The sequence below is a fragment of the Wyeomyia smithii genome, chromosome 1 (assembly GCF_029784165.1).
Source record: "Wyeomyia smithii strain HCP4-BCI-WySm-NY-G18 chromosome 1, ASM2978416v1, whole genome shotgun sequence".
Taxonomy (NCBI): Eukaryota; Metazoa; Arthropoda; class Insecta; order Diptera; family Culicidae; genus Wyeomyia; species Wyeomyia smithii.
This window is the reverse complement of record NC_073694.1, coordinates 97,651,388-97,668,301: the sequence shown is the minus strand read 5'-3', so window position 1 is coordinate 97,668,301 and position 16,914 is coordinate 97,651,388. Positions and strand designations below refer to the sequence as shown.

General features: G+C 37.8%; 1 protein-coding gene across 1 annotated transcript in view; it reads left to right on the top strand.

Annotated features, from left to right (window-relative positions):
* The first annotated feature begins 1,957 nt into the window (after positions 1-1,957).
* The window catches only part of LOC129718726 (uncharacterized), a 463,725-nt gene continuing 448,768 nt past the window's right edge, over positions 1,958-16,914 (top strand). Inside the window, exon 1 of the mRNA XM_055669770.1 lies at positions 1,958-2,836. The gene's annotated coding sequence lies outside the window, so the exon portion shown is untranslated. The remainder of the gene's footprint in view (positions 2,837-16,914) is intronic.

Sequence of the window (16,914 nt, the reverse complement as noted above, 5' to 3'; positions counted from 1 at the left end):
AATAATAATAATAATAATAATAATAATAATAATAATAATAATAATAATAATAATAATAATAATAATAATAATAATAATAATAATAATAATAATAATAATAATAATAATAATAATAATAATAATAATAATAATAATAATAATAATAATAATAATAATAATAATAATAATAATAATAATAATAATAATAATAATAATAATAATAATAATAATAATAATAATAATAATAATAATAATAATAATAATAATAATAATAATAATAATAATAATAATAATAATAATAATAATAATAATAATAATAATAATAATAATAATAATAATAATAATAATAATAATAATAATAATAATAATAATAATAATAATAATAATAATAATAATAATAATAATAATAATAATAATAATAATAATAATAATAATAATAATAATAATAATAATAATAATAATAATAATAATAATAATAATAATAATAATAATAATAATAATAATAATAATAATAATAATAATAATAATAATAATAATAATAATAATAATAATAATAATAATAATAATAATAATAATAATAATAATAATAATAATAATAATAATAATAATAATAATAATAATAATAATAATAATAATAATAATAATAATAATAATAATAATAATAATAATAATAATAATAATAATAATAATAATAATAATAATAATAATAATAATAATAATAATAATAATAATAATAATAATAATAATAATAATAATAATAATAATAATAATAATAATAATAATAATAATAATAATAATAATAATAATAATAATAATAATAATAATAACAATAATAATAATAATAATAATAATAATAATAATAATAATAATAATAATAATAATAATAATAATAATAATAATAATAATAATAATAATAATAATAATAATAATAATAATAATAATAATAATAATAATAATAATAATAATAATAATAATAACAATAATAATAATAATAAATATTGATAGTAATAATATTAATAATGATAATAATTCTAAAGTGAATACTTCACCGAACGTCTAAGTCACGACCTCTCGGCTGCTAGTAGGATCAATCTGGAAGTGTGTCTACGCAGAACAAACAATGACGATCCTGCTTCGTGTTGTAACACAGTGGCCGTGGTCTTGTAGATGCCACTTGTTGTTGATTTCCACTCGCTCGATCGTATGGAGGTCCGTGCTGCTAGCGGGGTAGCAGCGGTGCGGGGGAATTATTCTTGCTGATATATCTGCTGCATATCGGATCATTGGCGAGGTAGCCTGCCCCTACCAGTGTGCAGAAGATGTTTCTGCCGATATACTGCAGCCTATTGTTATCGCACTGAACAAGAACTAACCGACAAAAAAAACATCCGTACGATAACTCGTGTATTGTTATTTTGCGAATTAAGCAGAGCTGAACAATTTGCGTCTAATCGAGACGAAAGTAAAACAATGAATGTGGTTACATATATGTATATACAAAATACAAAGATTTGAAAAAAAATTGTGATTTTGTTATAATTTTATGTAACAATCCTCTGGCAGTTTCATTCATCAAAGGGACCAAAAGTCAAAACGAGCAAACTGAGTAGCTTTTACTCAGTTTCATTTCAAAGCGGTTTTTCAAGAAGAGGGTAATTCCTACTCAATTTCTGACACATGGTGACTCTACCCATAAATGAGTAATATCATAAAAACTCTGTTCAGAGTAGGTTCGCTTTTAACGAAAGTGAGCGACATCTCACTCAGTTTAGAGTTAAATTTGACGAGCGTGTACACGCTCGGCCATTTTTACTCTAAATTGAATAAAATATGACTCCGTTTCGTTAAAAGTGGATCGACCCTAAATAGAGTAATCATGTTGTTACTCACTTTTGAGTAGCCCTAGTATATGTCAAAAACTGAGTACTTCTTATTCATTTCAAACACAGCAAGAATTAGGCAAACTGAGTAACTGTTACTCAGTTTCGTAATATTGACGTTCCTACGCAAGGGAAAATTACTGGAATTTCGGAAATTCGAATTTGAAAACAACATAAGAAGCATCGCATAAATGTTATAGATTTATTTGGTTAATAAAGTTTACATTTGGTCGGTGTTAAGTCAGACCGGGCCAAGTCGCAAAATTGGAAAAAACGAGTTAATGATAGTATTGGATAAAGATTTTCTTACGCTGCATCACACAACAATCAGATTTTATTTATCTCTAAAACAGCAGAAATAACAGCATGATTTTTGTCTGCATGACCAATGAAAAGCAATTACAGTGTTCAGTCAGAATGGACCAAGTGTTTATTTTCAAGGAGACTGCCTTTGGTCAGCTATTGATAAAAGCGAACGAACGGAAGAATTTTCAAGCGTTTTTCCGGATTTCTTTGTATCATAGAACTCTGTCACTCACCCCCCATCGGAATCTGTAAAGTTTCACACACTGCCGTGGTTTTGAATGTGATTTTGGACCGTTTATTGCTGTCACTAACATGACCTGATATCATTATAGTGTGCAGACAAAGTGAACCATGTGTTAAGCAGAAAAAAGTTGAAATTGTCGGAATTTACAGCATCGGTTTGAAGTCAACATAAATGAATTTCAACACTATCAGGCAACTTATCGGAATGCTTCTTTACCCGTTAGTCAAAAAAGTATACTTCATCAGTAAATGAGGAAAATGTACATGGTCCACTCTGATTGAACACGTCAATGAGAAACGTTAGTCATTTGTGTGGGTGACACAACATTCCACAATTTCAGAAAGAAGTTCAAGTTACAGTAGTAATACTGACTTAAAACTTGATAATTTTACCAATGAATTATATCCTCAGGAGGTTGAAATAAGTGGTAAGTGTATGTTTGTTACTATTTTATGCAAGCCATTGATTCGTTGAAACAAACACAGTTTAAAGTTTATTCAAACTATTTTCAATAATTGTTGATGTCGCAGAAGCTAACCATGTAGATTAAAAAGTTTTTGGCTGTTCGGCGATCAATGGACTAAAATTATTTGTTCAATTGTTCAGTCATAATGGACCAAGTCATTAATGATTCTTCTTTGATACAATCAGAGTGGACCAAGTACATTAAATCAGTTACAAACCTGTCCTTTTTGAGCTCAAGGCACTCCTTTTTTTCAATTGTCATATTGCATGATGCAGTTAGAGAGTTACTCCAACTTATAACATCAAAACTGCGCTAAAATATTGAAAACTTCAAAATTCCCAGAGCAACAAACTTCATACTCGTTTTTCTCGAAATGATCAAAATGTCACTTGGTCCGGTCTGACTTAACACCGACCATTTCATATCATTTCCACATCTTCCGCATTAATTGCCTCGCGGAAAGAAGCGGCTATTTTGTTCACGGTTATGCGGCAGCTGTGATCTAAAGTTTTATACAGAACGCATCCTAAAAAATCCACAATCATGCTTAAGCTAGTTGGAACGCATCCTAAAAAATCCATAATCATGCTTAAGCTAGTTGGAATTTTTATTTCAAACACACTGTAGGCTTTGTAGAAGGTGACTATGGCATGTAATGAATTACTCGTCTCAATACATATTTTCCTGCTTATCACCACAAAGAGTCGGCCCGACTTGAATGGATTCGCAAAGCAAATAATATGCGGTCGTTCTTCCTCTAACGATGACAAATATTTTTGCAAATCCAATTCGTCGTTGTCCGGCTGCAAGAACATGTTATAAATATATTGTGCAGAAAAAGCGGTTTGAATATATTTGAATTTAATACTTACTATGATCCAACGAATGAATGGTGAAGCCAAAAGTTCGTCGAAAATTGATACGGTTCCGTCGGCCTTCCGACGAAGTCCTCGCACAGGCATTTTATGGAGCATACGGAGAAATCCTCTTATGTATTCTGTGAATGAATTCCATTTGTTGGAATTAAAGTTTTGAGTAAAAAATGTTGATTATATTGTGATTCACCATCCTCAACTTGAACAAATTTAATTGGCGAATAAAGAAGGCATTTGGATAGTATTCCCTTGAAGTCTGGATTTTTTTCTGCATGTGGGAAAAGCTGGGCAAACGACTGGCGAATCTGGCGAGATAATGGAAAGTAATTTTGATTTGACATTCGGCAGTACGTCTAGTCTACGTCGTACTCATGGTTCTAAAGCTAATATTACACTTTTTGCATAAACGTTAAATATTTGATATAGGCATTCTCCGACATGAATTTTCATTCCAGTATTGTTATAATTTGAATAAGTATTGAACTGAACACAGAAAGGGTTAGATGTTAACAAACATCATTCAAATTTCGCCTTCACGAATATTTTCAGTTAGTGCATGCAGTGTCATATAGCTTAATAGAAATACTTAATAATAACATGAATTACCAAATGTCCATTGTAGGATCGTAAGTGCGGAAACATTTGTATGATTTCGGTTGTGGATTTCTTCTCCTCAAGCATTAACTTCAACAATGGAAAACACGCCTCCATTTCTTCACAAATCATTTTTTTCCGTTCGTGTTGCCTCTAGAGTGCGCAAAAGTTCAGCTTTCTATAAAAGCTCTGATGGAATAGATGTATATTTGCGGACATCTGTTGACCGATTATACTTGTGCATCTCGAGTGGTAGCGTTTTTATGATATTACGTATACGATGATATACCAGACCGCTGTGATGGCCTTTTTCTTTCCCGTCGTTTTGCTAGAAGAAGAGCCACTAGAAGGATAGTAATGATAAGCGTGCTTTTTCCTACGTTTACAATTAGACAAATGTCTAATTTTAAAACATAAGTTGACTCAAACAAGAAAAACATCCGTTGTTCTATTCCGCGTTATAAAATATAAAACAACTTTTATTTTTACTAATTATGTTTATTCAACGATCTGAACCGTGTGAGATCTCAAACTATAATGGCGCCAGAAATCAAGTAAAAGATAGTTTATGTATTTAGTACAAAGAATAGCAGTATGAGTAGTAAACATGAGGAGCACTTCAAAGTAATCTAGAACATCTTCCCGTTTCCTAAAAAAAATAAAAATCTCAAAAATCTAACTGATAATCCTTCAGTTTTTCTGGAACGCGAATGGTTCTTTTTGGTCTACTACTTGACGACGGTGTAACGAGCCGATTCCGATGTGTGCTCGTTGTGGGTGGTGTAATCTCAGTTTGAGTAACTAAAGCAGGCGCTGTCGTTTCAGTCGTGTTGACGTTCGTGTTGCACTCCAGTTCCAGTAGAACAACAATCAGCCGTTTGGGTTGCAGTATATCGCGAATCATTATCCGCCGGTGTTTGGTTTGGCAGCAGTTTCTGATTCCGAATGACCGGTTCAGAGCGGATAGGCAGCGTTTAAGGATCCTTACGTGGCTTGAGATGAACTAACTGCGAATTCATGCCGGGCCAGAACAGATTTGCTCGTGCCAACTTTAAAGTGGCCTCCATCCCGTTGTGACTTAAGTGACAGCTATCGATAAGATTCCTTCGGAGAACATGTGGCACTAATATACGATCATTGCGAAAGATAAGGCCGCCTCGCGTGGCAAGTTCGTTACGATAACTGTAATAAATTGTAGCACTATCAGGTACACGATCGACGGAATCCGGCCAACCGTTACGAATATAACTCATCACCAACTGCATCGATGGGTCTTTTTCTGTTTGCTCAATAATGTCACTTATTTTACTGTCCGCAACTTTCAAAAAAGCACCTAATTTAACATTTTGCACATCTTCTAGCACTTTGTATATGTTATGCTTCTTATACTCATCAGATTCCGTTGCTACAAGGCAAGCTCGCGACAACGCATCGGCTACCACGTTATCCTTTCCAGTCACGAATTCCACGAAAAGATTATATCGTTGGAGGTTCAACAGCATAAGCTGCAATCGGCGTGGGGCGGCTAGCAGTGGTTTAAGGAAAATGGAAAATTAACGGTTTGTGATCCGTCCTAACTTTCACTTTTGGATTACCTACAATGAGCTGATCAAATCGTATGCAGGCGAACAGTATTGCCAGGAGCTCTTTTTCAATTTGAGCATAACTTCTTTCTGTGGACGACAGAGTTCTTGACGCATAGCCTACGACTCCATCACGCTGAAAAATTGCTACGCCAAGCCCGGTGCTGCTAGCATCAAATTCGATTATTAGCGGTTGCTTAACATCATAGTAACGAAGGGTGTTAATATCACCTACCATCGATTTCACTTTTTCGAACTCAGCTTGCTCCACCGACGTCCATTGCATGGAACGGACTCCGAAATCAGTCTTCGTAAGCTGTTCATGTTAGTGCTGAGATTCCGGATGAATCGGCTAAGATAGTTTACCATGCCAATGAATCGATGAACCTCTTTACGACTTACCGGTGTTGGATAACCACGTATAGCAGTAACCTTGTCTTCGTCGGGTTTGAGACCTTGACTCGTGAGCACATGTCCGTAGAATTTAACTGAGCATTCACACAGTTTCAATTTTGATTTATTCAGTTTCACGTTGTGCTGCTCGAGACGACACAAAAGACTCTTTAAGCATTTGTTGTGGTGAATGAACGCTTCTTCAAGGGTGTCTCCCACGCCGAAAACCAGCAAATCGTCTGCTATGCATTCGACACCATCGAGTCCTTGGATAACTTCTTGGAGTTTCAACTGAAAATTTTCAGGGGCTGGAGCGATACCGAATGGAAGCCGAGTCCATCGATATCGACCAAAAGGCGTCCAAAAAGTTGTCAGTTTACTGCTCGGCTCATCGAGCACTACGTGCCAGAAACCTTTTCTGGCATCAACAGTCGAAAAAACCTTAGCCGTACCTAGCTCTGGGAGTATCTCGTCCAGAGTTACAAATTGCAAATTGGGTCTTTTCAAAGCTTTATTCAAAGGCACTGGATCCAAGCAAATACGAACACCTGAATCTGGTCCACCACGTTGAACAATCACCAGATTACTTACCCAGTCTGTATGATAGGCCTCTTTGACGATTATTCCGTCGTGCTCAAGCATTTCTAATTCGTGTTTGAGCTTCTCGCGAACCGCTATGGGAATTCGACGTGGAGGTTGAATTGAAGGTTTTATCGATTTATCCACTTCCAAAGAAACTACACTTGGCAGTTTTCCATAACAGGAGAAAAGACCGTGATGATCGTTAATTATTTTCTGAGCTTCGACCCTATAGATGTTCATCAGCTTGTTCGGTGAATTCTCGTGATGTTCCAGAAATGATACAGATCGACAAAACTTAACAAATCCTAGTTCTCGTGACGCTTTAGCTGATAACAGAGGACGATGATCACCTACCACGACCTGTAACACCAAACGGTATTTTCGGTCGAGCCGGCGACATGGGACTTTCACCTGACCCAGCACGTGGATAGGGTTGCCACCAAAACTTTGAAGACGGAAGTTGGTTGGTTGTAGTAAGGGACGGGGATTTCCGGACAGCTTAACGAGATAATCAAAGCCAATGAGACTTGTGTTGGCTCCGGTATCTAGCTCACATAGTACTGCGTTCCATTGCTTGGCAAATTTTAGCTCCAACTCTGCTAAGACACTGCCTCCACTGCTGGAATTGTCATATACTTTTCCGATTTCGTATTCTACTTCACTCGGTTGCGACAATGCATCACTATCGCAGTCAGATTACGATCCTTCTGTATCACTCCCTTCATGCACTTGCTTTACCTTTTTGAACTTTCGACTCTTGGGTTTTCCACTTGCTTTACATACTTTCCCAAAGTGATTCTTGCCATGGCAACGATGGCAGTGCTTGCCGAAGACTGGACATACACCTTTCACGAACTCATGTCTGTCACCGCAAAACTTACTTCTGGGTGTAGAAGCTTTTGACTCTCCTTTATCTTTTCGAATTTTGTTTACTTTCGATTGTTTAACCGATACACCGAGTTTTACTGCTCTTGCCGAGGCAATTTCTTCAGCCCTACACAAGTCGACTGCTTTCTCAAAGGTAATGTCAGACATGGTTATAAGATTCGAACGAAGGTGTAATAAGCGCACTTATTAGATGTTACCAACTTGAATGTTGTCAGTTCCGTAGTCAGGTTACCTAACTTGGCTAACCTGGCTAGCATCTTCAACCTAGAGCAAAAATCATCTGTGGATTCTCCTTGCATTTGCACTACACTGAAAAAATCTAGACGATCCACATTCACATTTCGTTTTGATACGACAATGCGTTGATAGCTTTCAAGGATTCACTTTCTGCTCATCTGTTAGCTCGAAATTGAAAAACTTTTTTCGAGCGGACTCACCGATTATGGACAAAAGGAAACTAACTTTCTTTGAATTGTCCGTGGCTGGCCACTGCTGCATGCCAATGGCGCTAGCATACTCCTTCCAACTTTTTTCGAAGAAGTCGAAATTCTCGGCCATGTCTCCCTCAAGCGCTAACGGTGAAGGTAGTGGAACAGGTACTCCAGATGCGCATGGTTGTTGCGGCTGTTGACCTACGTCGTTCCCTTTGATGTGTGCATTGATTGCATTAGATCGCGAAGCATCTGGGCTTGGTGCTCCATAAATTCTCTAAACTGGTTCGGGTCCATTTCGATGAAGACCTCCGAACAATAGAACCGATTTTCAAAATGGCTATCACAGCGACGCCCGATCCAACTTTTTCGCTCTGGAGTTTTACTTGTAACTCTCCGCGATTTCAACGATGACGCCGGAAACTTTCAGAAGCACACGCCAGCTTCTGACACCATGTTCTATTCCGCGATATAAAATATGAAACAACTTTTATATTTACTAATTATGTTTATTCAACGATCTGAACCGTGTGAGATCTCAAACTATAATAGCGCCAGAAATCGAGTAAAAGAGAGTTTATGTATTTAGTACAAAGAATAGCAGTATGAGTAGTACACATGAGGGGCACTTCAAAGTAATCTAGAACATCCGTCAAGACTAATCAAATCTCAAAGGGAAGTTCACAAAAGTTTGATCTTAACTCTCGAATATGCCACCAGAAACCACACTATTTTGAAGCAGTTGAAATTTGATAGCCACCGACAGTCCGCCAGTCTCTAACCAAAGCGACGCTGCTAAAAAATGACAAGAAACAGGCAGTGCGGCTTATGAGGAATAAAACGAACTGTCAAACGAGAGACAGTCAACTCGATCGAGAATTTCTTTTTGTGTGAGAAGTCGTCGGGTGCACATCGCGAGTAAACCGCGGACGGAGTTACTTCTTGAAGAGTCGGCGAACGATCAAGCCAACAACGGACAAAATCTCGCTGAGGCATTAAAGAGAGAAAACCAAGAAAGGCCCTCCAGAGAGAGCTCTTTTTTCCCGTTTCTTTTTCCTGTTTTTGTGCTGTGGTGCGGTGTTCCGAATTTCGGCGGCGTCGGATTCGAACGGACTGTTCGGAAACGTGCAAGTCGGAGCGGCTTGAGGATTGGTAGCTGGGAGCGGTGGCGGACTGGTGTTGCTGGACGGACGCCGCGAAGCTCGGATGGCAGTCAAGTGAGCTAGATTAAGCAACGTGGGGTCGCACGGAGCGCGAAATGCCCGGCGACAAAAGTTGACAGGGAATGAAAAGCATAGGAGATTAGAGCGGGACGGGATGAAGAAGGAAGGAAAATACACAGAAGTTGTTTGAGTAGATTTGTGGCCAATTTTCTTCAGTTTTGGGAAAAGCCTTTTTATGATGAGGGTAGTATATAGACAACTACAACAAACTACCCAGAAGAAAAAAATTTCAGTTTCCGTTATACTCTACTAGAAATTTCTAGTAGAGTCTAACGGAAACTGATATTTTTTTTCTGATTTCTGAAATCACTCTGCTAAGACGCTCAGTATAGATTTTTCAAATTTAAAACTGCCCTTTATGAGCATAGTTGTAATTATCATCATGCTTTCCAGCTTGATATGTTACATTCTCCAAAAATGTGCCCAAAAAAACGTTAGTCGTCATTTACAAAGAACGTCTATCGCATCAAAGCGAATGGACGCATTGGGAGCAAATGGAACATTGTGTGACATCTTTTTCACCGTTCTAAGAAAGTAGAACGGTGTAAACATATAAACGGTTTTGTTCCGGTCGTTATAATTAATCATTAGCTGTGGGGCAAGCTAGATCCGTAGAGAGGGGCGAACACCGAAAACGTGGAGCCAGGTTGGGCAAAATTTATCCTATCAGTTTTACTGTGAACAACAGCAACCGGTGTTCACAGTATACGGACGGACGGACATGTTTTGTATAGTCAGTGAAAACAGTCCTACAATACTCACCGAAGATGGGGCACCTTCAGGTCTCTCAGAATTACATTCCAATTGAGGAAAAAGTTCAACAACATTTTTGGCTAACTCTTGTTGGTCTGCAACAGATGGATATCTGGAAAATCAGCAAAGAAAAAAAAAAATTAAACAAGTTTTAGGATTACGTATAACAATAAATGAATCTATTATCAAAAATTTGTTACTACGGATGTTTAAATTTTAAGTTATTGTCGCTCAAATTTCATTGAGATTGTTTTTCAGCATTTTAAGAGGGGCTTGTTCGTGAGATTGAAACTCGTACATGTAACAGGTAATAGTGAATGAAGATAGTAGTTCAACAAGCATGCTTGGTTTCGCTCTTTTGTTTTTTGAATGCTCATTAGGCTATATTCTGTCAAGTAGGCAGAATTCGAATAAGTCATATATGAAGCATTTGTAGAGACACTCTATCTTTACAATTTGTCTGAACATTGTAATATTTAAATTGCTATAGTACCATAACCAGAGTTGTTTTATTTTCGTAGGTACCAAAAGAGCAGCTCTTCCGGTTTTCAAAGTTTGGCCTGACTTTTATGCTGTACCTACGGCAATTTCAACAATACAATGTTTGGACAAATTGTAGAGATAGAGTATCTCTACGAGTGCTTCATATATGACTTGTTCGAATTCTGCCCTTTGACAAAATACAGTCTAATAGGCATTCGAAGAACAAAAAAGCGGAAGCAAAGCATGTAAACAAATTGCGCATGGGTTTATTGTTGAATTTCCGTAACGTTTTCGAACCTATTCTATTTTATGGCTTAATAGTTTATAATCAAACAGTTCCTTACGTGCCGCCTTCCAGAATCCGTTTTTCTAATGGTCGACAAGCTACTCGGGTGAGAAAGTTAAGACCGTGTTTATCAGGTACGTTTCCTTGATCTAGCACAGGGTGTAATACGTTCAGTCTAAATTCTGCTGCAAGTGTCTCTCGGCAAACCTGAAAATATATATGGTGATTAATTTAATTACCTGAGCATGAAACATACTGCAGTTGTTGTAAACGGAATAATTTCGCAATTGAGTTGTTAAGCTATTTCAGATTTATATCATCTGGAAGAGCGGCGTTTTTTAAGCAAAGCGTGATTTTCGAAAATTTTATATCGTTGTTTTTCAGTTATTAAATAACGAATTAAAACTGCTCGAAACCCCTACAATGACAGTTCGTAAAATGCAAGTTTTTGTTTAAAATTTAATAATGAATGATCATTACGGTGTGAATGATCATTACGGTGTTAACATTCATGCATATCTTTCCAGGGTTCATCTCCGATTGTTTACGAGGATTTCGGAACACACGAGATTTTATTCACACGCATTCAAAGTTTACTAGATTTTTTACGAGGGTCGGTATTTATGCGGATCTACTCGCGGATTTTTTGGGCGTTTCGTATCCCCCATTTGAAAACCGCTAAACGTTTGTGCTTTTTTATATCGATTCAGATACTAGCTACACCCATGGTCTCCCCTGTTTGAATTTCTCATCCCAAAATCCGATTATTTCCATTCAAGCTGAACTTACTATTTTCGATGAATATGCCGTCTTGTTTTCCTGGTCTACATCACTTATAGATGCTAACTTCAAATTTTCGATAATTTTCAAGATTGTCATTCGGGGCCCCTTTTCAGTAATACCAATGTCGATTAAATCCTTGTCTTCAAGAAGCATTATAGATGAGTCGTCAAATTTTTGAGCTGAAATAATTGTAGAAGAAAAATCAAGAATCATTACTATGAAATTTTTTAACCGATGATCTGAATCTCAAACATAAAAAAATATCTCTTTGAAATAAAAAACCCCAAATTAATCCACCTAGCGGTGAGACCCAGCCTTTCTTATTCAAACTTATTATTTGTATAGATTTACACGAACACTCGAAAAAAAATATCTGGATAATATTTGCTGGATTTATTTTTCACTCTAAATAAAAAATATTTGGTAGCCAACAGCTAAACTATACCGAACAATTAAAACATAACATTCAAACACATATGAACATACATTAACGCACGCAAATAACATAAAAATAATATGGGCTTTTTGAGTAGCCCGTTTATTTAAAACCAATTTTGTTAAAATCGGTTGTGTTGCTTCTGAGATAATGAACTTTTGGATTTTCATATTTTGATAAATAACTTATAAATTAAAAATCCTATTACAATACAATTAAATAGGATTTCATGGGGCAAGACTTTTCATTTGAGAAATTTTTTATGAAAATCGGTTCAACCATCTCTAAGAAACTCGAGTAATATTGAAAAGTTGCACACCACACACATACACACACACGCACAAACACGCACACACACACGCACAAACACGCACACACACACGCACACACACACACGCACACACACAGAAAATGCTCAGCTTGTCGAACTGAGTCGAGTAATATATGCCATTCGGCCCCAAACTAATGTATTTATAACAACTTCTTGATTAATCATGAAGCACTCTTTACTAAATTGGCATTCAAAAAAAGTTATGAGAAGATTATTTAATGACAAGAATATTCAAACAATTTAATTAAGGCAAAAGCAATGCCTGACCTGCATCGGTACTATCGCGCCAATCTGCGACATCGAACGGAGTATTACAACACCGAAGGTTTACTTATGACGTCGACAGCGTATTCATTTATGGGAAATTAAACTTACCAGAAACGATTGAGCAGGCTACCAGTTAACGCAAAGTTGGCATACTTAATACTAACCAATTGAACAACACGCTGTGTGCTTCGGCGAATGATTTAGTTCAACGGTTTTAGTTTATTATTTCCTGCATCTCCCAGATGTTCGAGGTACAGCCTAAAACAAAAAAGAACTGAATGAAACGGCTTTCATGGCATCGAAAGCGCATTCATTTATGGGAAATTAAAGTTACCAGACACGATTGAGCAGACTGCCAGTTAACGCAACGTTGGCAAACTTAATACTAACCAAAAACTGAACAACACTCTGTGTGCTTCGGCAAATGTTTTAGTTCAACGGTTTTAGTTTAATATTGCCTGCATCGCCCAGATGTTTGAGGTACAGCCTAAAACGAAAAAGAACTGAATGAAACGGCTTTCAAGTAATAAATTGAAAATTAGATTCACCAGAAATTGTTTACCAGGCTCATACTACAGTTGACGCTAAGTAATTTTATCATTGATGAGACTTGATATTTTGCACCCTAAATTCAACGCACGCTGTGTGCTTTTTGACTATTCTGGTTTTATGATGCTTGGGATTGTATAACAATTCCTCGAAAACTATTCCCCAGAAAATAAAACGCCGAAGCTTTTTCCCCAGGAAACAAAATCCCAGAATGTACCAATCACCAGAAAACTGTTACCCAGAAAGTACTAATCCCCAGAAAGTTATTATCCGGAATGAACCAATGCCCAGAAAACTATTTCCCAGAAAATACCGTTTTCCAGAAAACTGTTATCCAAAAACGAAGAAATATGTAGTTTTATTTTTTTAACATGGAAAATCTATTGAAAACTGAGTTTTTGTATATCTGAAATGTATAACGATTCTATCATTTGAATCACCTTATTGTCAACTAATACATTTGTTCTTTCATGGAGTAAATAAGTAAGCGCTTGACACCAGGCCATAGTCATAAAATCAGAGAACTTTCAGTAATCGTTTTTGGATGAATGAACATCACAAGTCGACCACAAAAACACAGTAGCGAATTGATTTCTGAGGCTCCTTGACCAAAAATCTAAAATACCCCTTCTTATCTTAATTCGGTTAATCTAGTTCACATGGGGGGCAGCCCCCCTGCAGAAATTACCTCTGTAGAGGTTCGTTTGTTTACCTGGGTTGATGCAACATCCACTAGTATATATCAAACGAGCGAAAGGGAACCCGGTTACAATTCCGGAGCCTGTTGAGTATACGTTTGCATTAGCGTGCACACCGGAAACGGTAGCGCCTTTGTAATCATGGCAACATGAATCCTTTCCTTCGAGAAGCCAACAAGAGATATCGGAAGAGTATTCTTTTCTGTTTAACAGTCATACTAGCCATGGAAGTCTTTCATAGAGAGATATGGTTGGACAGGCTAGTAGAGCATGGTATTAAATTGCTGTGTCGATATTCTCTTCTTGGACCTTGAAAATCGAAGACTGGGGCACGCAAACTCTTAGCAGCTTGTACCGAATCCGCAGCAGGTCTCCAAGGTTTAGAGTCTCTAGTCGATAGATCAGTGTAGGTAAGGGAAGTCGGCAAATTAGATCCGTAACTTCGGGATAAGGATTGGCTCTGAAGACTGGGATGACTCGGGCTACGGGGCTGCCGCGTCGCGGGTCTGCGGTCGTGCTCCCGCTTCGCGCGGGTGTCGCGCCGTGGGCCTGCCGGCGCTTCTGCCTCAACGCACTCCGGGGCGTCCGGCCGTGTGGTTGTGTAGGCCACCCGTTCGTCCGCCTCGCGCGGGCGTGCGGTGCGCTCGCTCGCCCGCCACGCCCGGGCTCATATGCTTCCCAGTTTGGGCTGCAGTCATCGATAAACAGTCAATTCAGAATTCTGGTTACGGTGATGCTGGAGAATAGTTTTCTGGGTATTGGTGCATTCTGGGAAACGGTTTTCTGGTAACTAGTACTTTCAGGGGTTTAGAATTCTTGTAACTAGTATATTCTGGGATTTGGTATTCTGGAGAATGGTTCATTCTGGGGAAAATCCTTCGACATTTTATGTTCTGGGGAATGGTTTTCTAGGAAAAGTCGGACAGCCGATGCTTGGATCTCTCAGATGTGACATGTGCATTCCACATGTCATTAACATGCTTCTCCATTTCTACTTCCAGCAGACCACACCAGTGGAAAAAATGCTGAGAAGGTCAATTCTACCCGGCATCGAACCTTCAGTTTAATGCCTGGAATTTGGAGCGACACAAAAAAACAGAAGTGTCGCATTTCTGATTCACTGAACCATGCTGTTACCAAGAGTACAGTCATGAAGTTTCAGAGAATATATCTTTCTCTCTTTCGCATGTACACGATCATCGATTATGTGATCGTGTACATAGCATACATAGATATCGGTGCTTCAAGTGTCTCCAGTAGGAGACTTGTAAGAACATTAGGAAAAATAAAGTATTCATTCTTCTCCAAACCGTCTCTGGTGCAACTTATTCAATCGAACCTCCAAGTCCGCTAATTGAACTGTTATGCAACCGTAACATGGCGATCAGTGACATCGGTCACCTGTGAAACAAAAAGTGTAAAACACAAGTGGAAAACCAAGCGGGGGCCTAGTGTGGTTGGTAACGTCTCCGCCAACCACGCTCGACGGCTGGGTTCGAATCCCACTGCCGACATAGGTGTCGATGGTTGTGAGGTGGCGTGATCCACTCACAACAAACCCAACTGGTCTAGATTCAATCCTAGCCGACACCGGGAGATTTTCTGAGGCGAAAAATCTCTGGGATCACGCCTTCCATCGCATGAGGAAGTAAAGCCGTTGGCGCCGGTCCGTTAATAAACGGGTCGTGAGTTAGGGTCCTGGGTGTGGAGTCGTCTCCCTGGGCGTCGGTGATTGGCCACAACAGTGGCGGAACTAGACCGACGGAAAATAAGCGAGAATAAAAAAAAAACAAGTGAAAAACCAATGCTTTCTCCAGCAAAACCATAACTTAACGAGCAACCGTTAACCGAATCCTGTGGCCTAACGACACAAAAAGTAAAATGTAGACGAATATACAGTGACATATAGTGGGTTAAAACGGTTAAGAACGAAATCGATTACGGATGCAAAAAGTGACGAAAACGTGAAAGTGCGAACCAACGAACCAACAAACGGCAAAAACAACGACAGATGTTTTGTTTTTCGTGGTGATTTTTTTTCTCGCAAAACGTGCGTCTAAGAACCGGGGGAATCTCCCCGATGAAAAAAGTGTTGAGTGCTTTCCTGTTAAAGTGGTAAACATGGGCAAGTCCCATTCTAAATCCGTCACCAACAATGGAGATCCGCAAGTGAGTGTACAAAATACTCTGGATCTCCATACGGACTATCATACAGAGCACGAGTTTAAAATCAATCTAATCCTGTGCATTGTAGCGTGCCAGTTATTGATTGCGCTATATCAAATATATAAGCGCCGTTCAAGGGCACAAGCAATAAAAATCGCCCGATCGGTGGCGAACGTTATTCAAATGTAGATGAAAAACAACTCAAAAATCGCCCGAACGTTAATCAAATGCAGAGAAAACAAAATAACAAACAATTTACAACAAACTCTGAACCTGGAGCGTGCGTCGGCAACCTGGAGAGTGCGTCGGCAACCTGAAGAGTGCGTCCGCAACCTGGAGCGTGCGTCGGGATAGAGCGCGCCCTTTTTTTCAGCAGCGGTGGTAACAACAACAGCGGAACCAAGTAGGTTTAATTTAAAAAAAAATATTATAAAATGAATCCTCTAAAAATTATTATAACAATTATTATAACATGAACCCTCTAAAAATTATTATAACTTGAATCCTCCATGGAGCAAGTTCGATATGATGTTGAATGTCACTTAGCAGCATTAAACACCATATCAAACAATTTCGCAAAGGCTCCCCATAGAGTTTATAGGAAAAATGTCCTAATAGAGAAAAAAATTAAAGCCCTTCAAATATATCAGCGGATTAAAAAAAAACCTTAGTGGATCATGAAACGCTGTTTACAGACTCCGAATTAACATTTTTAGTA